Below are 26,072 nucleotides of genomic sequence, written 5' to 3'. Positions count from 1 at the left end.
TGTACACAGACAGACAGACAGACAGACACACACACACACACACAGAGAGAGAGAGAGAGAGAGAGAGAGAGAGAGAGAGAGAGAGAGAGAGAGAGCAGGAGCCCCAAATCAATTAGTATGGAAATCGTTAGATTTTCTCTGAACATTACTGGGGCTATGGGGCTATGAGGACGGCAGCATATCCAGGTAGTTAATGTAACAGAAACATGAAGCAGGCTGCAACTTGCATCCTTCCCTAGGCAGTTGGCAGGTTTATTTCTTTGCCTCTTCTCACAGGCTCATTCTACTCCTCTTTACTTGATTCCCAACCCCCTAATCCCCACCCCTCACTCCTGCTGCACGACCTACTCAGGCCCAGCTTCCCACAAAAGCATGAGGCAGTAACCCAACTGGTGGTGGAAGGTGCCTGGCTTGGAGTGAAAAGACTGCGGAAGAACAGGGCAGAGCATGCAGTGCCCAAGGCCTAGGAGGCCGGATGGGTACTGGAGGGTTAGGAGGGCAGGAGTCCGGGCTATCCCAGGGCCGCCCCGGAGTCTTCCTGGACCTGGAACCCCGGAACTGCACCGCCAGGCTCAGGGTAGGCAGCTCAGAGCCAGTCCCCGCAGCGATGGGCGGGCGGGCGGGGGCGGAGCGCAGAACAGTGCTGCGCGGGTGGCGGGAAAGGGGCGGGGATGAAGGCTCGGGTTGGGCGAGTGCGGACCCAGTAACAGAACCTGTGAGCAAGAGCTAGGTGAAGGACCAGTCAGTCCTCTAGCTCTAGGGAAGCTCTGTCCACTTCTGTAAGGAAGTGAGGCCACGTGTGGGGTACCGCAACCAATTCAACATTGCCTTCTCCAGCTTCTGGAGACAGGGCGCGGAGGGTGCACTCCACGTTCAGGTAGGTCCACCATCCGCCCCCCACTTCCCCCAGCAACAGTGGCGCACTACCCGCTTCTGGGGTTGCCGCGGCCTGGGAAGCAGGGCTGCTATGGCCAACGGGGATGAGAGCTGGCCAGGTCCCATTGCTAGAGGAGTGTTCTGGGCCCCGTAGGGTGCAGGCTTGGACGGTCGCTCAGGCTAGGTGGAGGAGAGGTGCGGGAGGACTGCCTCCTGTAGGATTCGCTCCTTCTGGTCTCTTGGGGTTGTCCTCACTTCGTCTCCTTCGTAAGGAACTGAACACCCATGCAGCTTCTGGAGACTGCGACCCACTAGCGATCTGGGTGGTAGTTGCCTGTCTTTCCAATCTTCCTGATTCCCATCCAACAGCCACGAGGACGCTCCTGCTCCTGGCCGGCAGGAACCAGAGGGACTGGGTGAGGAGAAACTAGTGGCATGGTTGACCAGGGAGTGCGGGGAAAGCTAGAGTTGCTAGAGTATTGTGTGCCAGCGCCATGCCACACCCGGGGGCTCCCTCCTGCTGTCCGAGCTAGGGTGGGGGCTGGGATTTTGGGTGTGCAGAACTTCCCTCCGAGGGCTGGCTGTGCACACAAGCCTTGGGAGCTCGTGCACTTTTGCACGAGGGCTTCTTGGAGGCATGTGGGAACAGTATTGGTCCTTGGCAGGTACTCAAAAAGGTCTTTGAGATGGCTCAGCGCACGTCCGGGATTGGGAAGTAAAGGGAGAAGGTTTTGGTCGTGTGTGTGTGTGTGTGCGTGTGTGTGTGCGTGTGTGTGTGTGTGTGTGTGCGCGCGCGTGTGTGTACGTACACGTACAGGTCCTAGAAAGGAGGAGGCGAGTGTCCCAAGGAGACTTGAGTTTCCAGGATTTGCGTAGCTTCTATAAACAAAACAAGCTTTCAGGCTTTAAAGTAAATTATGGGTAAGTGGGGTGCATCTCTGGTGTAGGTAAAAAAGCATGGGCTTGGCGAGGTAGCAAGCCAGGCTTCTGCAGGGTCTTCTGCTGTCTACAAGCGGTGGGCGCGGGAAGTGCTTCTAGTGTCTTTGGCTTAAGGCCACTTGTCTTGGGAAGACTGTGGTGATCAGATGAAGTCCAGCTCTGCAACGCAGCTGTTGGGGAAGGTGCTTCCTCTTATTTTCAATTAACTCCAGAATTCCAAGGTTTGTCTTTATCTTTCTCTCCGACTCAAATCCTTCTTTTATCTTATGGTTGCTTGGATTCTGGTGATTGCTTATGAGAAGGGGATTTTAATCAATAGGGTGTAGAGAAGATCTTTTAGGATTTGTATTCAAATAAGGGCCAGAGCACTATGATGAAGACAACCCACCAAAAATCTATTTAGATTGAACTAAGCTCTGTTCAGACTGGAATTATAGTTTTTAAATAGTCATCTTATGACCTTTTGATGAAATAACCCTAGCTTGGGTCCGTTATCTCTTTTTATCTGGTTAATTTATGGAATTCTTTATCCCCAGATTATCATACAGGGCAAATTGTTTTGTAATTTAAAAAGGTAGGTCTTGAAATGGCTGTTAAGTTATGCTGGCATGTGTTTTCTCTCTCTCCCCCTCCCCTTATTCTTCTTCTCCTCCCTTGATCTCTCCCTTTCAACCCCATCTCCCTACTCTCCCTCTTTTTTTGTTTTTGTTTTTTGTTTGTTTGTTTGTTTGTTTGTTTTATTCCTAGGCTAGTCTGGAACCCGATAGCCCAGGATGGTCTCAAATATTTGGTCATTTTCCTTCTCAACCTTCCTGAATGCTCTCTCTCTCTCTCTCTCTCTCTCTCTCTCTCTCTCTCTCTCTCAATGAACTGGGGAGAAGGCCATTTAGTTGATGACCTGGGACTTAGGAACATTTCAGTTTCTAAGCAACTTCTTTATCAAACCATTGTGGGAGGAAATGACTTAGGTATGTTACTTGGAGAGAAAGAACACTTGGCTCTTTTGGAGCAAATATTTTTTCACTTTCCCTTCCATTTTCTCTGTTAGATGCCCAGGAAAGATGCATTGCTGATGAATAATACAGGATTTATTTCTCGTTTATGTCTACAGGTGGCAGTGTTGAAGCCAAAAGCTTCTAAAGATGTGGTTTCGGGAAATTAAGAGTTGAATGTATATGAGTAAGCAAACACAAGAATCCAAAAAACCACAGGTATGTAGGACAATTCATCTATCTGGCTTTATAATTATTTCATTTCAATAGTGCTAACCCATTTGTTTTTATGCTAAATATTTTGACATTTCTATAGACTTTTTTGAAGTGAAACCTATTTCAAGGTGCTCTCAGAGGAAAAAGTAAGACTAATTATCTATCTCAGATAGTGCATTTAAATAAAAATATGCAGCATGCCAGGTTATTCCAGTTTACTATTCTAAAAGAGGTGTTATTTTTCCATTGTATCCAAATGGTATATTTTAAAGAGTGATCTGATCATTTCTTTTTAAAACGTTTATCTGCCAGCTGCTCCACACTTCTTTTTTTTTTTAATTACATTTCTGACTTGTCATGTTGAGCCAATATTAGAACTACTGCTGTTAATTCTATATCACATTGATCAGAATATGGCTACGTCACAAGGCTTCTTTGTACTTCACATTCTCTACCTCTGCCTCCCAAGTACTGACATTATATGTGTGTACCTCTCCTGGTTTATGCTGGGGCTTTGTGCGTGCTAGGCAAGCACTCCACCACTTAGCTCGGCCCAGGAAGTTTTTTTCACACTAGCTTCTCTGTGTTTAGAACCTTCTCGTTGCTTTGCAATTATTATCTGGCTGCTTTTTCAGCCCAGCAATTCATCCCTTTGACTAAAATACAGGCATGTTATATGCAATGCAAAGGCAATCAAGTTTGCAAAATTGTAAGAGCAGAAGGATTTGTCTCTGATTATTATTACAGTGTAAGATTTTGCATATGAAGCTCTTTAATATCCACATCATTACTAATGGAAGGAGCCAAGGGAGATGGAGAAGACATTACCTTTATTATTATTATTCTTTTCTTTTCCGAAGTAAAAGCTGTTGTTACATGTGCTAACTGACTGTTTACAGTTAGGCAATAAAATATCCCTTTATAAATAGAATGAACGTTTCTCTTCTCACATAGGTAGATAGCGGGTAGAAAGTATAGGTATGAGAAGGATGCCATATCAAATACTGGAGTGTGAGAACACTGTAACCTGACTGCAGAATTCAAGATATTCTAAAGAGACAATGTGTGTCTCAATCTGATTGTGGGACTATTGAAAGAATAGACCCTGAAGAAATGGAAATTTCCCCAAGAAGAAGAAGAAGAAAAAGCCATCAGCTAGAGGGATAGATTATCTCTGCGAAAGAGATTTCACACAGTTATAGCAATTTTTCAGAACACCTTTCAGTCCAGATCATGATGGGTCATTGGTAGGTGAGACCATACCTTGATCAAGACTGCTTAGATAGGTAAATCCTTGGGCCTATATTTAAACTTTGATTTTGCATTAGGACCTTGACTGGCTTGGGGGATAGTGAGTCTCCTTGTCCTTGTTCCCATTGTGGCTGCATTAGATACATTTGCCCCTTTTGCTTCCCACGTTTAATTTGGCTCTTTTAACTGGCTTTTTGAGGGTAGGTGGCAGGACCTAACTTGACATAGGTATGAACCACTCCAAAGTTTGATAACACCTTATAATATATAGACTCTTTTTGTCTCTGTCTGTCTCTGTCTGTCTCTGTCTGTCTCTCTCTCACACACACAGACACGTACACACACACATACATATACATATTTTCTGGGCATGGGGTGCTGCTAGGAATGGAACTCAGGGCCTTGAATTCATACCAGGTAAATGTTCTAACCCTGACCATCTCCAGTCTTGTGATTTTTGACATTATGCTTTTCTAGTTGGGGGAAGGTGACCATGAGCTAATGGGAATCTAAAATAAAATTCTGTGATGTTTTTGAAAATTAAAAAGGCCATGACTGTCATAGTGGTGTATGATTTTAATCCTAACTCTCAGGAAGCAGTAGCAGGTGAAATCTGTGCTATGTACTGAAACTCCGTCTCAAAACAAAACAAAACTAAACAAAGCACCAGGGCAGGGAGTGGTAGCACACCCTTTACTTCCAGCACTTGGGAGTCAAAGGCAGGCTTGGTCTATAGAGCAAGTTCCGGGACAGGTAGGGCTACCAGGGAAGCCCTGTCTCAAAAAACCACCCCCCCCCCCAAAAAAAAAACCGGAAAAAGGAAACATTGTTAAATTGGACATTTCACCAGTGAAAAGCAAATAGGAAGTATACATTCCAAGTATAGACTAGATCAAAGAAAACCAGGCAATTCTAAAAAGACCCAATAGATAAAGAGTGCTTTTAGGAAAGGGAACAGGAAACAGGTGTATTAGGAAACTGGGAAGTCCTAGTAGAATAGGGTCCAAACCTAAAGAAGGTTAAAAAAAATTAAGGTTATAATTTGTTGGCTTTTAGATCAGAGACTCCTGATTGAAAGACCTGAGATGTTTTACAAATAATTTACCTTTGAGGAATAGCAAACATGTAGTAAAAGGACAAAGTGAATTAATCTAAAGTATACTGCTCATTTAATGTTTCCTGTTTCTATTCAGCCTGTGACAGATCAAGCCTAGTACCTTTCCAGCACTTAAGAAGAGTTCATGTCCAATCTATTCACTATTCATCTTGATTCCATCATGAAGGTAAACTAAATTGCCATTAAACAATAATAAAACTCAATCTACTGCTTTGATCTGGTTTTAAGATCTATATCAATAATATCACACAATAGGAACTCTCTGGTGTATGTCTTGTTTCACAGGCAATTAGTTGATCCCTTGAATACATTGAGTAATAATTTACTTGTTTTTTGTTACATCTTTGGGTAGTATCCAGGATTTGGCTAAAATGAATGAAGCATCTTTGAACGTTCTTGCTTATTTCCTTTGGTGCACATTTCTACTCAGTTCTCCTGACATAAACATAGGATAGAATGTGATACTCATAGATTGATCTTTAGTAGATGTTGCCAAAAGTTTTCCAAAGTGGTAATACCAACTAAAATTCTACTAGTGCCATGTAAAAAATTCTAGTTCCTCTCTACATTTTAAGTGATACTTTTTTATTTTTTTGAGAAATGCTCTCTCTGTATTCTTTATTGCTAAGGCTGGTCTATAATGCTTGAGCTAAAGTGATCCTCAAATTTCTAACCAGGAAGCTGTAGTCACACATAATTTTTATTTGATCTTTACTTATGTTTGATAAGAGCACAGTTATATTTTTGTAGGTTTAAAAATACATACTTTAAAATTGTGGTTAAAAAATATATATACATGCAAATTATTATTTAACCTATTTTCTAGTATGTAGTTACTAACATTTGGTTTGTTCACATTGTTACATATGTATTTCTACTATTCACAAGAAAACCAAAGCTCTGATAAAATAAAATGCCTTATACCCCCTTGCTAATATAGTAACCAACATGCTAGTTTCTATGAATTTACCACTGTAGGTGCTTCGTGAGTAGAATCTAAAGTGATCTCAGTTATTGTCATCTTATTTCAGTTAGAATGCTGCTTCAAGGTCTGCCCACATTGGAACTTTTCTATTCTGTGTGTGTATGTAAAATAATATCCATTTACTTGTCCACAGACTCTTGACTAGTGCCATCTTTTGGCCGTTGTGAATAATGCTGCCGTATACATAAAGGTACAGATATTCTCCTTAAGACTCTATTTTCAGTACTTTCAATACACACACATACATGCACGCATACACACACAGAGAGACAGAGAGACAAGGTAGAGTGTCTGGAAGAATTTATTTTTATTGTTTTAAGGAACTGCTATACGGTTTGTGCTGTGTTTTAGACCCATTTTTACACTGCTGACAGTAGCATGAAGGTTCTGATTTCTCTACAGCCTGACCAAAACTTGTTCATTTCTGTCCCGCCCCCCTCTACTGAGTAGTACCCATTCTAATTACTGTGAGGTGATCCTTGTGAGTTTAAAATCCATTCTTGTTGAATGGTCATGCTGAATGGTAAAGATACCATTGACATTTTTATATCCTTTTTGAGTGCTGTTCAAATCTTCTGCTCCTTTTTTGTTTTGTTTTGTTTTGTTTTGTTTTGTTTTGTTTTTAAGGCAGTCGCACAGGCTGGCCCTGCACTTGGTATATAGCTCAGGTTGACCTCCAACTGTCCAACTGGTAATTTTCTTGCCCTAGACTCTCAAATGCTAAAATTAAAGTCATGAAGCACCATGTCCAACTATTTACTCACTTTTGAAAACCCTTATTTTATTGTTAGAAATATATTATTTTTCATGTGAGTCCATTGTCAGTGTATATGTATTAGCATTTCTGGGTTTGGTTGTAGTCACCTGCAATCCTATCACTCAGGAGATGTTGACTGGAATATTGTTAGTTCAAGTACAGCCTGAGCCACTAGTGAGACCCTGTTTTAGACGTAAAACCAAAACCAAAACCAAAACCAACTTTTTCTTCCAACCTGTGGTTTGTCTTTTTATTCTTAACATGTCTTTTGATATTTTTAATAAAGTCCACTTACTTTTTTTCTTTTATGGTTATTGCCTTTTTGTTCTACCTAGAAAATCTTTGCCTACTTCAGCGTTCTTTTTATTTTTAAATTTTATTTCTTGAAACAAAGACTGGCAGTATAGTCCTGGGCTTGCTTCTAACTTCAGCCAATTCTTCTGCCCTAGTTTCCTTAATGCCAGGTTTACCAGCATGCATCACCATGATGGCCTTGTATTGCTTTTAAAGCATCTCATTAGATATGACCACCTGTGATAGGAAGATCTGGATGTCAGCTGGCAGGTCATCAAGAGGAATTCTTTGTTTAGTGTTGAGATTCCTCTAGTGGAGTTCTTGGATTAACAGGTGACAATCTTTTGAAGTGGCAAGCTTGTTCCAGCAGAGTGTGTTCCCATTACTACCCCCTGCTACACAGAGGCCACACCCCCTAAGTCTGGTTTTGTTTGTTTGCTTGTTTGTTTTCTGTTGTTTTTTTTTTTAACTGGTGTCATCAGGATCTGGCTATAGACCCCCAAAACTCAGGACTTTTTATTTTTAAGTTCTTTTTTAATTGCAAAGGGCACATGAAGAAAATTTATTCAGTAGATGTCTTCTTACGCTAGCTATAGAGTTAAGTAGACCTTTATCTGAGATGCTTGAGTCCAGAAGTACGTTGGATCTTTTAGATTTTACAATATTTGTCCCTATCTAATGGGACCCAAGTTTAAGCATGGGTCTCATTTATATTTATATAAATTATCCATACTGCTTGGTTGTAATTTTAAATATTGTTTTTACTTTGTCTTTGTTTTGATTGTGTCACAAAGTGAGATCAGGAATAAAGTTCTTCAGATTTTGTAGCATTCAGATTATGGATTTAGAATGTTAAACTTATATAAGCACATTTCAAGTATGTGCCACAAATATCAAAGCTGATAGTCATTTTTGTAGTAGGTGGAATAAAGGTGTTTTTAAAACTTGTATATACCTCACCACCTTTCTTGGTCTGTTGAGTGTATTTATAATTCCAGTGTTTCTGAGGCAGAAACAGGAGGATTAGCCCAAGTTTGAGACAAGTCTGGTCTAATGTGTGAGGCTATATCTCAAAACCAAAATAAAACTATTTAAAATGATCGATATTTGCCTGGACCTAGACACTGTTACTCATGTAGTCTGCATTAATGTCATTGATATATTTAGGACCTGGTTAAGTGGGAGGAACCCAAGGGGAAGACTGACAGCTACAGAAGAGAATGAGCAAAGTAGATGCCTCAAGGTTTCCCTCTGTTCCTAATCACCATCACTGATGTTTAGAGTTACTTTTCTTTAGTCCCTGAGATTTTAGTTGGCCCTCCCACCCCAGTATTTTGTCATCTTTTAGCATTTTGTTTTCTGCATCTTTATCTTTCTCTGAATATTCTGCATTCATACCTTCACTCTCATATTTTGAACTGCCCCCCCCCAATGTTCTTAAGATAATTCCCCAAATTCTAGCATTAAAGAGGTCAAGGCATGCAATTCAGAAGTTTGAGGCCAGCCTGAGCTGTATAATGAGACCCTATCATTTTGTGGTTTTTTTGTTTGTTTGTTTGTTTTGAATCATGGTTTCTCTGTGTAGCCCTGGCTATCCTGGAACTCACTCTGTAGCTGGCCTCGAACTCAGAGATCCACCTGCTTTTTTGCCTCCTGTGTGTTGCGATTAAAGGCAATGTGCCACCACTACCTGGATGAGACCCTATCTTTAAAAGAAAACAAAACAGTAAAATTCGACCATGCAACATAAAAAAAAAAGATGTCCTTCTATCAGTTTCCCTACTCTGGGTCTGGAAGTGGATCATTCATTAATGGCCTCTTATCTGTGTCCCTAGGGATGTGCCTAGGGATTCCCTTTAGTCTACTCTTCTGTTCTTCCTTAATTAATGTACTTACCATGCTTCTATGGTTCCAAAGTAGAGACTTGTCATGGCTCCTTATCTTCCCATACAACTTTCCTCACCCTCCCAGCCCATACTTAGTTGGTTGTCAAGTCTCAAACTTCACTCCTCTGAAGCATCTTATAAAGATGTCTTCTTGCCCTTGCTTATGGACCCTTTTCGAGTGTAGTAACTGCTTTCCAGCTGCCCCCCTGCCCCTGAGTTGGACTCTGTCCATTAACCCATCTTCCACTTCTTATCAGGTTTCTTAAAACAGATCTAATTAGTCCATTTTTTCCCTTAGGACAATTTGTAGCACTCAAGTCCTACAAGACGGATTCAAATTCCACAGCAAGATGTACGACCCTTCAGAATTTGCCTTCCATCATTTGCTCTCTACACTTCATCTGTTTGCCATTCCTAGAACACTCCTTGAGTTCTTTCTTGTATCTTTGCTTCGCATCTCTGTTTTTGTTCTCACTCTCCCTTCTACTTTGTCTTCCTTTCCTTCTGCTGGAGAAGGAATCCAGATTATGTCTGTTTGGCAAGTATGCTAGAAAGTACCTTGTCAAAATTGTGTTTGGCTTTTGAAAACCTCCTCACGTGGGACCTTTTTTTGAAGTCAAGGTTTTACCTGGAATGTAGCTCATCCTGGCCTTGAACTCATCATCTTCCTGCCTCTCTTAAGTGATATGATTATAGATGTGTGATGCCACACCATTGTAATATGGCCTTTTTGGACATAGATCTTGTTAGCGCTACCTATTTGTGTGGTTAGAAGAAATCACTGGAATTCCAAGTTAATTTTTCATCTCCAGTAACCATCTGGTCAGTCCTTGAAATATTGAAGGCCTAATTCATATTTTGATGAAGAATCCATAATTTATGATCTGAGTTAGATTTTACTGCTTAAGCAGATCATCAAACTACTGAGTTTAGTTAGTAATTTTAGAATCACTTAATTAGATCCTGATTTTAAGAGTGGGCAATTTAATTAGGCTGCAGAGGCTGGGAGTTTTGGAGCTGGGCCTATTTTTTGATGTTCATCTGTGACTTGAGTGATTTGGAAGATGGCTCTTTTTTTTTGCCTCAACTACTTGTTCCAGCCACATGTTTTCTAGTCTATAACCATGCTTGTCCATACTCAAGGTTTAAAGATCATACCAAGGCATAAAAGACTTCCTTGGGCATGAAATCTAGACTTGAAAGACATTACTGCTGTCTGAATGAAGTCTGTTAGGCAAAGATAGTGCTGATAAAAGTGAGAAAATAGATTGACTCTCCTGATGAAGGGGAATGCAATCATGTTGCAAGAAACCTGCAATCAATATCAGGTATAAGACTAAGAGATTAGACCAGGCTGGGGCCAGGTGTTTTACTTCACTATTTTACTAGCATCATGAACAATTTTGACCTGACCCGTGGGTTTAAATTCAGCTCAAGATGGCCCTACTTTCAAATTCTCATCTTTTGATGTGAAACATATACAAAAATGTGCCTTTTTGGCCTTGATGTCCCAGGATGAAGTGGAATACCATTAATGCCATGGTATGGGGAAGGAGTTCCTTAGTATGGCATAACTTTGCACCAGCTCTCTTCTTGCCTCTACATTCTGGAAGCTAGTGGGCAGTCCTGAGAACTTTTCTGTGGTTGAGTGCCCTCTAATATAGGCCATTGATTTGCTTTCTTGAATTTGATTTAAAAGTTATCTCCTCGGAGAATGTCAGGGAAAGGTTTACTGGTATGAAAATATCTGCTGATGTTAGTAGTTTACTTACCTTAAACTTTTGTGTATTTTCTAGTCTGTAGAAACTGCTGAAACTTGACAGCATGAGTTTATATGTTCCTGATTTGTCTGATCCCCATTCAAGAATACTTTTGAGGACTAGGAAGTCTGCATAGATCTACCAGCATAATATGCTAAAGTATACATGAAGTGCATAATAGTTTTGCAGAGAGTAAACTACCCCTGGATAGTTTCTTCTAGGACTTCGCTTCTGTACTTATCTGTATACTTTAGTAGAATTATTGGAAGTAGTTAAAGAAATCAGATACTGGACTGGGATATAGCTCAATGGTACAGGACTACCTTGCATGTTGAGAGTGCTGTTGATTCGGCCTGTATTACAGATAAAAGACTGGGCATGGTGGTACAAGACAATAATCCAAACAATAGGGTGGTAGACATGGAAGGATCATGGTTTTGTGGTCAGCCTAGGCTACATAGAGAAATCCTGTCTCAGAAAAATGAAAACAAAAACCACATATAACATTTACCTCATCCACACCCATTTCTACCAATTGTAGAGATGTAGATGGATAATGGATGCCATCAAAAGGCATAAAGGAATGAGAGGCACATAGAGGGAGGGCTACTAGGCTTTTCGGCTGTAGGTAGTGACTCCACTACTCACCACTGGCATAGCAGGAGCCAAAATAATCCACAGCCTATAATTCTACCCAAATCACACACTGTGTTGCTTGTGAATGCATGTGGAATTTTAATCATGGCATGAGAGTATGGTGGTGTAATCCCGGAACTCTGGAGGTGGAGGCAGGAAAGTCATAAGTCTAATTTAAGTTATAGTGAGACTTTGTCACAAATACCAACAAAAGAATTGTAACTTACATTAACAAAATAATGTTTGCTTTCAAGATAGGATCTCTGTTCTCAGCTGCCCTCAGACTTTGCTATGAAGCTTTGGATGACTTTGAACTGATCTTTCCTGGGTCAATCTCCTGAGTACTGGTACTATAGACAGGCATCATTATGGTTAGTTTATATGTTCTGGATATCTAACCCAGGGCTTTGTGCATGCCAATTAGGCAAGCAGTATGTTAAATGAACTGCATCTCCAATCTTTATAATTTTTTCATGTATTATGCTTTTAATTCCATTTTTTTCCAAAGAACAAAAATTTATGGAATCATAAGTCTCCACACGTCCATTTAGAGGATCACAATAATTCAGTTGAAAGATCAGTGTTTTAGTTGATAAGTGTAACAAGTGAAATCAAAGTAGTTTAATAGACTGGAAACAGGGTATTAATCAAAATAGTATTTGTGGGTTCTATGCTGTACTTTTCTGAAAGAGCACTTTAACATGTTATATAATCAGAACTCTTTTTAAGTTATATTTATTGATATGCATATATGATGTATATGTACCTACTGACACTTACTTGTGTGGTCTGTAGGTACACATATGCAATATGTATTCTGCACAGATGATTGTCTGTATAGTTTCCATCTTTATATCAATTTCTTTTGTAATTGCGCCTTATTTTTCCTAGAGGTGAGGGTATGTAAGGAAATGTTTTTTCACCACAGAAAGGGCATCAATAGAATGCGTTTTGTGCATCTGAAAAATAAAAAGGACAGTTACTTCATAGGTAACCAATCAAACACACACACACACACACACACACACACACATACATCTGTTAGTGTTTTCCCACAGTCAGTTAACCTTCTACCATATATATATAATCTTATATACCCCAAGATCAGACACAAGTTGGGGTAGGCAGGAGGGAGTGTTGAATGGATTCTTAGTGGAGTGTCAGGTTACTCATTTGTCATAACCATAGATGTGTTCTACTTTTTCATTGTCATGAGTTAGAGGCCAGGGCATTTTGTAGATCACCACAACAGTCTCTTCCTGCATGATGGCAGTGATCATGTTATACCTCTAAGATAGCTATACCACAGCAGTATCTCAAAATTCTAGTAAATAGCTATGAGAAAATGGAGTGCTATTTGTTGGTCCATTCATAGAGGATCAGGATTAAATTTTATCAGAGATTAGCAATTTAGTTTTATCATTAATAGTCTCTTATCTACCACAGTCTTCCTTAAAGGTAACTATAAGAGAATAGTAATGAGATTACTAGATGAAGGTAGTAGATTCAGAAGGCACCTTTGTTAATACTGAGGAAGATTAGCATACTGTTGGCTCTTACATAGAGATTTAAAAATATACACTTAAGATGGAGTACATGCTAATAACTGTCCTATAATTTGAACACTACATTAGATAATATTAAGGATGGTTTGCATGTTTGGAACTCCTATTCCTGATTAACAATACTTGCAGTACGTTTCACCCCCTCCATTGGTGCTGTGTAATTGTCCATGTGATGGTTTTCTGGGAATAGGTTTAGTTCTGAGGCTGTATCTGTGGCTATTGAGTTGGCTTGTCTGCTGAGCATCACATTTATTGCTCTGGACTTCGCTATTACCATTTCTCACACATGGTTATAATCTGATCTCCAAAGTCTCTCCTGTTTCTAAAAATGTTGGTTTTAATGCTGTATTTTTTAATATGTCAGTATAAAACTACTACTGGGATTCCAAACATGGTTATAGCGATGATAACCTCAGTTGGTAAACTGCTGTGCTGACATAAGGACCTGAGTTGATTACTAGGACTCATGAAAAAAAACAAAAAACAAAAAACAAAAAAACAAAAAAAACCTTGTCTCACATCCCAGTGCCAGCATCATAAATATCAGTTATATTTTATTTCTGATGCACTAACACTAACAATTGTTCCTAAAGGAACCAAACTAGTTTCAAATTATGTCATCCTATAGAATGTCCTCCTTTTCTTCTATTGGGTGAATATAGTGAGGCTTGCACTTTTGTACTTTGGATGACATTTATACACCGTGGCAGAGTCATTGCTACCTTTTTGTAGCCTCCTGCCCACATACTATTGGATTCTTTCAATTAATCATTGACTTGGGGGGGGGGGGGAAACACTCATAGTAACATCTCTAGCCTAATAGCTCAGACTTTTTTTTTTAGCAGTTTTCCCTCCTTCCACTTCTCCCAATCTCTTGTCCCACCTCTCCTCTTCCCTAGATCAACTCTTTCTTCGCCTCCTAGGGAGGCTAATCCACAAAACATGGCCCAACAAGATACAACAAGACTAGGCACAAACCCTCATATTAAGGTTGGATGAGGCAACTAAGTGAGAGAAAAAGGGTCCCTGGCACAGACAAAAGAGTCAAAGATACTTCCTACTCTCACAAGAACACCAAGCTACACAGCTGTAAGGTACATGCCGAGGACCTAGTTCAGTCCCATATAGACAGTGTATTTGCTGCCTCAGTCTCTGAGCCCTATTAGATGATTCTGTCGACTGTGTTCTCGTGGTGTCTTCATCCCCTCTGTCTCCTACAATCCTTCTTCCTTCTCTTCTGCAGGGTTCCCATGGTTCCACCCAGTGTTTAACTGTGGAAGACAGGGTCTCTTACTGGCCTAGAATTTTCTAAGTTGGTCAGCCAGTGAACCCCAGGGATCTGTCCATTTCCACATACTATCACACCTTTAAAAAAGACAGGCTTCTAGGGATTAAATGCATGTCCCCATGCTTGCAAAGCAGTATTTTGCAAACTGTCTCCCTAGTACCTCACCTTAGCCCTTGTGTATCATAAAGCCTCATTCATTCTAGGCAAAAGGGAAGATTTACTGCAAATCTTTCCTTTTCTTGGCAGACAACAGTGTGAGCCTGGAATTCCCATATGCCCAGGAAGGAAGGAAGTAGAATTATCTGGTAGCCTCAGAAAGTTTTTTTTTTTTCCTGGTATTTGTGTCTTTGAGTGTTTCTGTAGTTTCATATCAACCTCATAGGATTTTTCTGCATAACTGTCAGATGGGATATGCAGTTTCCTAATATATGCAATTTGCATGTTCTTATCTGTCCCTGACTCTTCTGTTTAAATATTAAACAGTTTCTAGCTTCGTGATAAAATGTAATTTTGGTAGTTAAGCACCTGCTGACTCATTACAGTATTTCTAAAGGAGGAAAATAGGATGAATTAGACGGTATGCTTCTCTTCAAAATATTTTCTTTACATGATTTTCAGTTTCCCAGTTTTAATTTGTCTAGAAAGCCTTTATAGGTAGAAGCTGGTAATGAAGGCACTTGCCAGCTGATAGATTTCTTATCACATGCATTTATTCTCCTTAGTAGTAAAATGAGGCATGACTGTCATTACAAACCCTCCCTTTTGGGATCTGAATTTGCTCCTGAGAATAAGTACCACTAATAGGCAATGTGCATGATTTGCATGCGTGCAAAGCCAAGCATATGCCCTTCAGATCACTTAAATTTGAACCACTTCATTGTTGAGGAGCAATTATTATTACTTTCTGTCTTGAGATGGGATCTTGCTGTGCAGTTCTGGCTGGGCTCAAACTGGAGATCCTTCTGTCTCAGTTTCTGGAACACATAGTACAACACCTGGCTGTTAAGCATTTCAGTATTTTATTTGAGACTGGGCAAGAGTTGTCCAGGATAAGAAATGTTCAGAATTGGTGGAGGTTCTGTGTTTGAGTTTTTGACTCTGCTTCCCATAAGCCTTTTTACCTGAAAGGGGCTGCTGCTGCTTCAAGATGATATACACCCATATATTTGTTGATTTATGAAGTAATTTCCGAGAAATATGTTATTAGGTGACTTTAGTCATTTTTGTAAACATTAGCTACCTTATATGAAGCAAGGTGATGTAGCAAAGTATGATATTGTACATAGATGTATACACTATACTTTTAGACTGGTAGACAGAGGGTTGTTTACAGTAGCATTGCTACACATGTGAGTAATGCATTGTGTTAAACTGAAGATTGGAAGGAATTTTTGGCTTCTATTTTTGATATACACTTCTATGTAGGTCAAATGACTGGCTGATTCCTAATCCTAGCTTAGTCTTTCAGATTTCAGTGAACCATATATCACTTGGAAATTAAGGTCATTTTGGGATTTCAAGAAAATATATTGTCAGTATCAAATCAGAAAGTATTAGTATACCAATTAATTTCTTTAATTTATTTAAATTTTGTGAGATGCTAGTGGGAAACAAGGCAGGGTATATGGATGTCTAATAAATTTTGAGTATTCAGATTCAAGTCCTGGGCTTTTTATTCATCTGCTGTGGGATCTTTGGCAAATCCTCCACTCTTTTTGTATATTTTCTTTTCTTTTTTTTTTGATTTTTAATATTTTTATTACATATTTTCCTCAATTACATTTCCAATGCTATCCCAAAAGTCCCCCATAGCGCCCCCCACTTCCCTACCCACCCATTCCCATTCTGGCGAGGATGTGGAGAAAGAGGAACACTCCTCCATTGTTGGTGGGATTGCAAGCTTGTACAACCACTCTGGAAATCAGTCTGGCGGTTCCTCAGAAAATTGGACATAGTACTACCAGAGGATCCAGCAATACCTCTCCTGGGCATATATCCAGAAGATGTCCCAACCGGTAAAAAGGACACATGCTCCACTATGTTCATAGCAGCCCTATTTATAATAGCCAGAAGCTGGAAAGAACCCAGATGTCCCTCAACAGAGGAATGGATACAGAAATTATGGTACATTTACACAATGGAGTACTACTCAGCTATTAAAAAGAATGAATTTATGAAATTCCTAGCCAAATGGATGGACTTGGAGGGCATCATCTTGAGTGAAATAACACAATCACAAAAGAACTCACACAATATGTATTCACTGATAAGTGGATATTAGCCCAAAACTTAGGATACCCAAGATATAAGATACAATTTGATAAACGTATATTTTATTTTCTGTTTGGGTGTTTTGCCTGTATATATGTCTGTGCATCATATATGTATCTGGTGCCTGCAGAGGCCAAAAGATGGCCTGGTCAGAGTCTCTGGAAGTGGAGTTACAGACTCTTGTGAGCTGTCATGTAGGTGTTGGGAATCAAACATGGGAAAAGCAAGTGCTCTTAACTGCTGACCCAACTCACCAGCACCTATCTTCCACTTCTAGAAGCCTTAGTTTCTTCAACTGGACAAGGGATGGACTAGTTATAACAGTCTTTTGTTTCAGTGCTGCTGCTGCTGTGGGGATCAATTAGAACCTCTTCATGTGTGAAGTCTCTTTTTAAACAGAAAGCTGTAAAAACATTATCATTAGGCTTAATGATTCAGTCCTTATCAACAGCAGCCATCTATTTGTTCTGTCACTGACAAAAGCAAGATGTGAAAATGGCCCAAGGGTATTTCAATTATATATATACACACCTTGACTTTCATTCACACCTTAAGTTTTTTGTTGTTTTTTTTTTTTCGTAGTCCAGTTGACAAGATTCAATGAGCTGTCTCTTGGAAACCACTGAAATGTGGAATCATATTTTGCATTTTTTTTTCTCTTCAAAGATGCAGCTTAGAAAGTCTAACTGACATAAAGAGGTAACAAGGGCTGCTTCCAGACAAAGCCACCACTAAAGCTCCTGTGAGACCCTGATTTGTGTAGTTACTTAATAGTTTTTGTTTCTATTTAAGCCAGCATCTACATAACTCAGGACTGCCTTGAATATGTGCTCCTCATGCCTCAGCATCCCAGGAGTTTTAGGATTAATAGGCGTTCACAGCACTTACACAGTTTTGATCAAGGACCCCCTCCCCAAAATTCTTTAGTGTTAAAATATTAGGGTTCTCTTTCTTTCTCTCTTATGGCCCTTCTGCTGTTCTGATAACAGCACTTCCCTCTTCCTAAAGAAGACTGAGTTCTCCTTTTAAAAAGACATTATCCTAGATACCATACATGGGCTCAGTGTAATTATAAGGGTCTTTAAAAGCTGTCTGTGCTTTCACAGCCCTCCTGTCTGAGTGTAAGAACTGCTGAGGATCTTAAATTGCTTTGACTATTATCCCTAGTTAATGCCTCATTGATGTCCTTCCTCTAAGAGATATGATTACATCTGTTTTCTCTGATATTAAATATCATCAAAGAAAGATTATGAGTCAGGTGCTCTCTCTCTATTGCCTTGCTTAATGTGCTAAATGGGTTAAGAAGTAGATAGTAAATCCTTTTATGGATGAGGAAACACTACAGAGTAGTTAGCTTCCACAAGGTCAAGCCACTGGTAACCAATGCCACTGAGGTTTTATTGCACAATAAAAAAGAAAATTCTGAGGTGTGGTATTTGCACTTTTGCTAAGGCATGCTCACAGTTTATATGGTCTAAAGCTGTATTTTACAAAGTGTTCCACACTGCAATTTGAATTTGAAGACAAACGTATATGTAGTTGAGACAGTATGACTCTGATATACTTAGAAGAAAGGACAACATAAGATTAATTCCAGCAAATTCTTGATTCTATTTCATAATCTCTTTTACTGTTCTGTGCATGGGTATGTTGTAGTTTCCCCTGGCTGTAATCAGTGGCCCACTATTTAAATTTTACATTGTGTATTCCCTCGTGTTGTTAGGGGTCTCTGTAATTATTACCATAAGTAGCCCACTGATTGTTTCAGAGTTTTATCTGGCAAAAATGGTGCTGAACCAAAAGCTATCTGAGATATGCCATTTGGCCAAGAAAAGAGGATGTGAGGAGGATTCAATATAAATCAGGAAATGCAGTAGTTAAAGTAATAATTTCATCTGCTACCTGGGAGGGGGGATACAATAATTAGAGGCAGAAAATCAAAGTATAATTGAGTGATATCTGAGAGTGTAGTGACATGCATCTGTAATAACACTTGGGGTAATAAAGCAAGAGGATGGTGAGTTCATGGCTAATCTGAACTACATAGCAAAACTATTTTCCAAAATTAGAAGTAAAGGCTAGCAAGATAACTTAGCAGTAAAGGTGCTGGACATGCAAGCCTGGACTTGAGTTTGATCCTCGAACCCATGTAAAGGAAAAAGAGAGTCGAATCCCCAAGGTTATCCTCTAGCCTTTACACATACACCATCATGTACTTATATATACATATACTACTAATAATAAATAAAATGAAAATTGAGGCCTAACAGATGTTTCCTCACTAAAATGATTGCTGTGTAACTACAATCTTCAGTATCCACATAACAAGCTGGATGTGGTCACATATGCCTGTGATCCCAATGCGAGAGAGGCAGATTAAAGAGGCATGCTATCCAACCAGCCTAGCTGAATTTTCATGCTCTTACAGTTACTGAGAGACCCTGTCTGAAAAGATAAGAAGGGAACAGACTCAGGAAAGCACTAAACATTGACATCTAGCCACTACACATTTGTTTGAGTGTGTAAACACACATAACTATGAACAGGTACACATACACAGTAACCAATACAAAATAAGCTGTCCAGTTGGTTTGTTTTGAGGCAAGGTCTCAATATGTCACCCCAGGCTGGCTTTAAATTCCTGGAGAAAGTACCCAAGGAGCTAAAGGGGTCTGCAACCCTATAGGTGGAACAACAATATGAACTAACCAGTATCCCCCGGAGCTCATGTCTCTAGCTGCATATGAATCAGAAGATGGCCTAGTAGGCCATCAGTGGAAAGAGAGGTCCATTGGTCGTGCAAACTTTATATGCCTCAGTACAGGAGAATGCCAGGGCCAAGAAGTTGGAGTGGGTGGGTGGGGGAGCCTGTGGGGGACTTTTGGGATANCATTGGAAATGTAAATGAAATAAATACCCAATAAAAAAAAAGAAAAAGAAAAAGAAAAAGAAAAAAATTCCTGGGCTTAGCCTCAGCTCTGCTCACTAACCTGTGTGTGCTTGCATTACACCTGGCCCACACTGGTTGTTTTTGAATCCAGATTCTGATCTTGAAATGGGGCTCTGTCCACAGGCACTTGCTGCCTCTGAAATGGAGGGAACAATGTGTGGGAAGTGTGCATTTTGCCTGACATACTGTGATAGACAGACTGCTAGCAAATGCTGGTTCCCTCCTGAGATGTAATTCTGCCATGTAATTGAGTGTGCTATTTTGGTGCTGCTATTTGGATGAAACTTTACTTTTTTTAGTTTTTTAACTCAAATGTACATAGTGCTGTGGATTTTTTAATTGTGAAAGAAAAGATGGGCTGAATTTGTAGGTTACACTTATTAAATCCTCTTTATTTTTTGCTGTGTTTTTGGAAATGACCTAGTGTCTCATACTTCTATGCAAGCCCTCAATCACTGAACTATACTCTCAGTATAAACCATTCTAAAAAGGACATAATAACTATTTGGGACCTTATATGAAATCCCTAGATCCAGGTTCCAAAATCTGGAAACAAAATACTGGATATTGGGATGGTGGAGACAGGTAGATCCCTGGAACTCATTGGCCAGACAGCTTAGCTGTTCCAGGTTCAGTGAGAGACTCTGTCTGAAAAACTAAAGTGCACAACAGTTGAGAAAGATACCTGGCGCAGGTTATCTGTGTTCCATACACACACACACTCACAAACACACACACACACACACAAATACGCGCACATACACTGGGAATTTAGTGGCGCACACCTTTAATCCCAGCACTTGGGAGGCAGAGGCAGGCTGATTTCTGAGTTCGAGGCNAGCCTGGTCTACAAAGTGAGTGCCAGGACAGCCAGGGCTACACAGAGAGACTCTGTCNNNAAAAAAAANAAAAAAAAAAAAAAAAGGGTGGGGGGATTTCTAAATAATAATAAAAAAAATGAGAAAGTACCCAAGGAGCTGAAGGGGTCTGCAACCCTATAGGAGGAACAACAATATAAACTAACTACCTCCAGAGCTCATGTCTCTAGCTGCATATGTAGCAGAAGATGGCCTAGTCGAACATCATTGGAAAGAGAGGCCCCTAGGTCTTGCGAAGATTATATGCCCCAATACAGGGGAATGCCAGGGCCAGGAAGCAGGAGTGGGTGGGTTGGGGAGCAGGGAGGTGGGAGGGTATAGGGGATTTTCGGAGAGGATGGATCCCCAAGTGGGATCTGGATGGTCATTCCTTCAGGCTCTTCTCTGAACTGTGTCTCTGTAACTCCTTCCATGGGTATTTTATTCCCCATTTAAAGAAGGAACAAAGTATCCACACTTTGGTCTTCCTTCTTCTTGAGTTTTTTGTGTTTTGCCAATTGAATCTTGAGTATTCTAAGTTTCTGGGGAATATCCACTTATCAGTGAGTGCATACCATGTGTGTTCTTTTGTGATTGGGTTACCTCACTCAGGATGATATCCTCCAGATGCATCCATTTGCCTAAGAATTTCATAAATTCATTGTTTTTAATTGCTGAGTAGTACTCCATTGTGTAAATGTACCACATTTTCTGTATCCATTCTTCTGTTGAGGGACATCAGGGTTTTTTTTTCCCCAGCTTCTGGCTATTATAAATAAGGCTACTATGAACAGAGTGGAGCATGTGTCCTTATTACAAGTTGGAACATCTTCTGAATATATGCCCAGGAGTGGTATTGCGGGATCCTCCAGTAGTACTATGTCCAATTTTCTGAGGAGACACCAGACTGATTTCCAGAGTGGTTGTACAATCTTGCAATCCCATCAACAATGGAGGAGTGTTCCTCTTTCACCACATCCTCACCAGCATCTGCTGTCACCTAATTTTTGATCTTAGTCATTCTGACTCGTGTGAGGTGGAATCTCAGGGTTGTTTTGATTTGCATTTCCCTGATGATTAATGATGTTGAACATTTTTTTCAAGTGCTTCTCAGCCATTCAGTGTTCCTCATTTCAGAATTTATTGTTTAGCTCTGTACCCCACTTTTAAATAGTTTATTTGATTTTCTGGAGCCCAGCTTCTTGAATTCATTGTATATGTTGGATATTAGTCCCCTATCAGATTTAGGATTGGTAAAGATCCTTTCCCAATCTGTTGGTGGCCTTTTTGTCTTATTGACAGTTTCTTTTGCTTTACAGAAGCTTTGCAATTTTATAAGTTCCCATTTGTCAATTCTCGATCTTACAGCACAAGCCATTGGTGTTCTGTTCAGGAATTTTTCCCCTGTGCCCATATCTTTGAGGCTTATGCCTACTTTCTCCTCTATAAGTTTCAGTGTCTCTGGTTTTATGTGGAGTTCCTTTATCCACTTAGACTTGGGCTTTGTACAAGGAGATAAGAATGGATCAATTCGCATTCTTCTACATGATAACCACCAGTTGTGCCAGCATCATTTGTTGAAATGCTGTCTTTTTTCCACTGGATGGTTTTAGCCCCCCTGATCAAAGATCAAGTGATATGACCCATAGGTGTGTGGGTTCATTTCTGGGTCTTCAATTCTATTACATTGGTCTACCTGTCTGTTGCTGTACCAGTATCATGCAGTTTTTATCATAATTGCTCTGTAGTATACCTTGAGGTCAGGCATGGTGAATTCCCCAGATTCTTTTATTGTTTTTTTGGGGGTTTTTTTTGGTGTGAATAGTTTTTGCCATCCTAGGTTTTTTGTTATTCCAGATGAATTTGTAAATTGCCTTTTTAAACTTGGTGAAGAATTGAGTTGGAATTTTGATGGGGATTGCACTGAATCTGTAGATTACTTTCAGCAAGATAGCCATTTTGACAATATTTACCCTGCCAATCCATGAGCATGGGAGATCTTTTCAACTCCTGAGATCTTATTTGATTTCTTTCTTCAGACTTGAAGTTCTTATCATACAGATCTTTCACTTCCTTAGTTAGAGTCACACCCAGGTATTTTATATTATTTGTGACTATTTTGAAGGGTGTTGTTTCCCTAATTTCTTTCTCAGCCCATTTATACGTTGTGTAGAGAAAGGCCATTGATTTGTTTGAGTTAATTTTATATCCAGCTACTGCACTGAAGCTATTTATCAGGTTTAGGAGTTCTCTGGTGGAATTTTTAGGGTCACTTATATATACTATCACATTGTCTGCAAATAGTGATTTTGATTTCTTTCTTTCCAGTTTGTATCCCCTTGATCTCCTTTTATTTTCGAATTGCTCTGGATAGGACTTCATGTACTATACTGAATAGGTAGAGAGAAAGTTTGTAGCCTTGTGTAATCCCTGATTTTAGTAGGATTGCTTCAAGATTCTCTCCATTTAGTTTGTTGTAGGCTATTGGTTTGCTGTATATTGCTTTTATTATGTTTAGGTATGGGCCTTGAATTCCTGATCTTTCCAAGACTTTTATCATGAATGGGTGTTGTATTTTGTCAAATGCTTTCTCAGCACTTAGCGAGATTATCATGTGGTTTTTGTTTTTGTGTTTGTTTATGTAGTGGATTACTTTGATGGATTTCAGTATATCAAACCATCCCTGCATCCCTTGGATGAAGCCTCCTTGCTCACGATGGATGATCGTTTGACATGTTCTTGGTTTCAGTTTGTGAGAAATTTATTGAGTATTTTTGTATCGATATCCATAAGGGAAATTGGTCTGAAATTCTCTTTCTTTTTTGGGTCTTTGTGTGGTTTAGGTATCTAAGTAATTGTGGCTTCCTAGAGTTGAATGGGATAGATTACATTCTATGTCAATTTTGTGACATAGTTCGAGGAGAATTGTAATTATTTCTTCGTTGAAGGTCTGATAGAACTCTGTTCCTGTGGTTTTTTTTTTTTATTGTTTTTTGTTGTTGTTGTTGTTTTTTCGTTTTGGTTGGGAGAATATTAATGACTGCTTCTATTTCTTTTGGGGATATAGGGCTGTTCAGATTATTAATCTGATCCTGATTTAACTTTGGTACTGGTATCTGTCTAGGAATTTGTTCATTTCATCCAGGTTTTCCAGTTTTGTTGAGTAAAGCCCTTTGTAGTAGGATTTGATGATGTTTTTGATATCCTTGTGTTCTGTTGTTATGTCTACCTTCTCATTTCTGATTTTGTTAATTAGGATACAGTCCTTGTGCCCTCTAGTTAGTCTGGGTAAGGGTTCATCTATCTTGCTGATTTTCTCAAAGAACCAGCTCCTGGTTTGGTTGATTCTTTGAATAGTTCTTTTTGTTTCCACTTGGTTGATTTCACCCCTGAGTTTGATTATTTCCTGCCTTCTACTCCTCTTCTGTGAATTTGCTTCCTTTTGTTCTGAAGTTTTTACGTGTGTTGTCAAGCTGCTAGAGTATGAACTCTCTAGTTTCTTTTTGGAGGAACTCAGAGCTATGACTTTTCCTCTTAGGACTGCTTTCATTGTGTCCCATAAGTTTGGGTATGTTGTGGCTTCATTTTCATTAAACTCTAAAAAGTCTTTAATTTATTTCTTTATTTATTCCTTGATCAATGTATCATTGAGTAGAGTGTTGTTCAGCTTCCAAGTCAACATTGGCTCTCTATCATTTATGTTGTTATTGAAGATCAGCCTTATTCCGTGGTGATCTGATAGGATGCATGGATAATTTCAATATTTTTGTATATTTTGAGGCCTGTTTTTGTGACCAATATCTGGACAGTTTTGGAGAAGTTACCAAGAGGTGCTGAGAAGAAGGTACATCCTGTTGTTTTAGGATAGAATGTTCTGTAGATATCTGTTAAATCCATTTGTTTAATAACTTCTACTAGTTTCTTTTTGTCTTTGTTTAGTTTCTGTTTCCAGGATCTATCCATTGATGAGAGTGGGGTGTTGAACTCTCCCACTATTATTTTGTGAGGTGCAATATGTTCTCTGAGCTTTACTAAAGTTTCTTTAATGAATGTGTCTGCCCTTGCATTTGGATCATAGATATTTAGAATTGAGAGTTTTTCTTGACAGATTTTACCTTTGATGAGTATGAAGTGCCCCTCCTTGACTTTTTTTGATAACTTTGGGTTGGAAGTCAATTTTATTCAATATTAGAATGGCTACTCCAGCTTGTTTCTTCGGACTGTTTCCTTGGAAAATTGTTTTCAAGCCTTTCACTCTAAGGTAGTGTCTGTCTTTTTCCCTGAAGTGGGTTTCCTGTAAGCAGCAAAATGTTCGGTCCTGTTTATGTAGCCAGTTTGTTAGTCTATGCCTTTTTATTGGGGAATTGAGTCCATTGATATTAAGAGATAATAAGGAAAAGTAATTGTTGCTTCCTGTTATTTTTGTTGTTAGAGTTGGGATTCTTTTGTTACAGCTATCTTCTTTTAGGTTTGTTGAAGGATTACTTTCTTGCTTTTTCTAGGGTGTTATTTCCATCCTTGTGTTGGTGTTTTCCCTTTATTATCCTTTGAAGGGCTGTATTCTTGGAAAGATACTGTGTGAATTTGGTTTTTTCATGGAATATTTTGTTTTTTCCATCTATGGTAATTGAGAGTTTTGCTTTGTATAGTAGCCTGGGCTGGCATTTGTGTTCTCTTCGGGTCTGTATAACATCTGTCCAGGATCTTCTGGCTTTCATAGTCTCTGGTGAGAATTCTGGTGTAATTGTAATAGGTCTGCCTTCATTTGTTACTTGACCTGTTTCCCTTTCTGCTTTTAATATTCTATCCTTATTGATTGCATTTGTTGTTCTGGTTATTTTGTGTTGGGAACAATTTCTTTTCTGGTCCAGTCTATTTGGAGTTCTGTAGGCTTCTTATATGTTCATGGGCATCTCTTTCTTTAGGTTAGGGATGTTTTCTTCTATAATTTTGTTGAAGATATTTACTGGCCCTTTATGTTGAAAATCTTCATTTTCATCTATACCTGTTATCCTTAGGGTTGGTCTTCTCATTGTATCTTGGATTTTTTGGTTATTTTGAGTTAGGATCTTTTTGCATTTTGCATTTCTTTTGATTGTTGTGTCCATGTTTTCTATTGAATCTTCTGCACTTGGAATTCTCTCTTCCATCTCTTGTATTCTGTTGCTGATACTCACATCTATGGTTCCTGATTTCTTGCCTAGGATTTCTATCTCCAGAGTTTTCTCCCTTTGCCATTTCTTTATTGTTTCTACTTTCATTTTTAGATCTTGTATGGTTTTGTTCTATTCTTTCACCTGTTTAGTAGTGTTTTCCTGCAACTCTTTAAGGGATTTTTGTGTTTCCTCTTTAAGGGCTTCTAGCTTTTTACCTGTGTTTTCCCGTATTTCTTTAAGGGAGTTATTTAATTCCTTCATAAAGTCCTCCATCAT

General features: G+C 39.3%; 1 long non-coding RNA gene across 1 annotated transcript in view; it reads left to right on the top strand.

Moving 5' to 3' along the window:
* The first annotated feature begins 698 nt into the window (after nucleotides 1-698).
* The window catches only part of LOC110286196, a 72,206-nt gene continuing 46,832 nt past the window's right edge, over nucleotides 699-26,072 (top strand). Inside the window, exons 1-3 of the long non-coding RNA XR_003835720.1 lie at nucleotides 699-877; nucleotides 2,927-3,026; nucleotides 5,468-5,557. This is a non-coding gene — a long non-coding RNA (uncharacterized LOC110286196). The remainder of the gene's footprint in view (nucleotides 878-2,926; nucleotides 3,027-5,467; nucleotides 5,558-26,072) is intronic.

Source organism: Mus caroli, chromosome X, assembly GCF_900094665.2.
Source record: "Mus caroli chromosome X, CAROLI_EIJ_v1.1, whole genome shotgun sequence".
NCBI lineage: Eukaryota > Metazoa > Chordata > Mammalia > Rodentia > Muridae > Mus > Mus caroli.
This window is presented reverse-complemented; position numbering and strand designations above follow the sequence as displayed.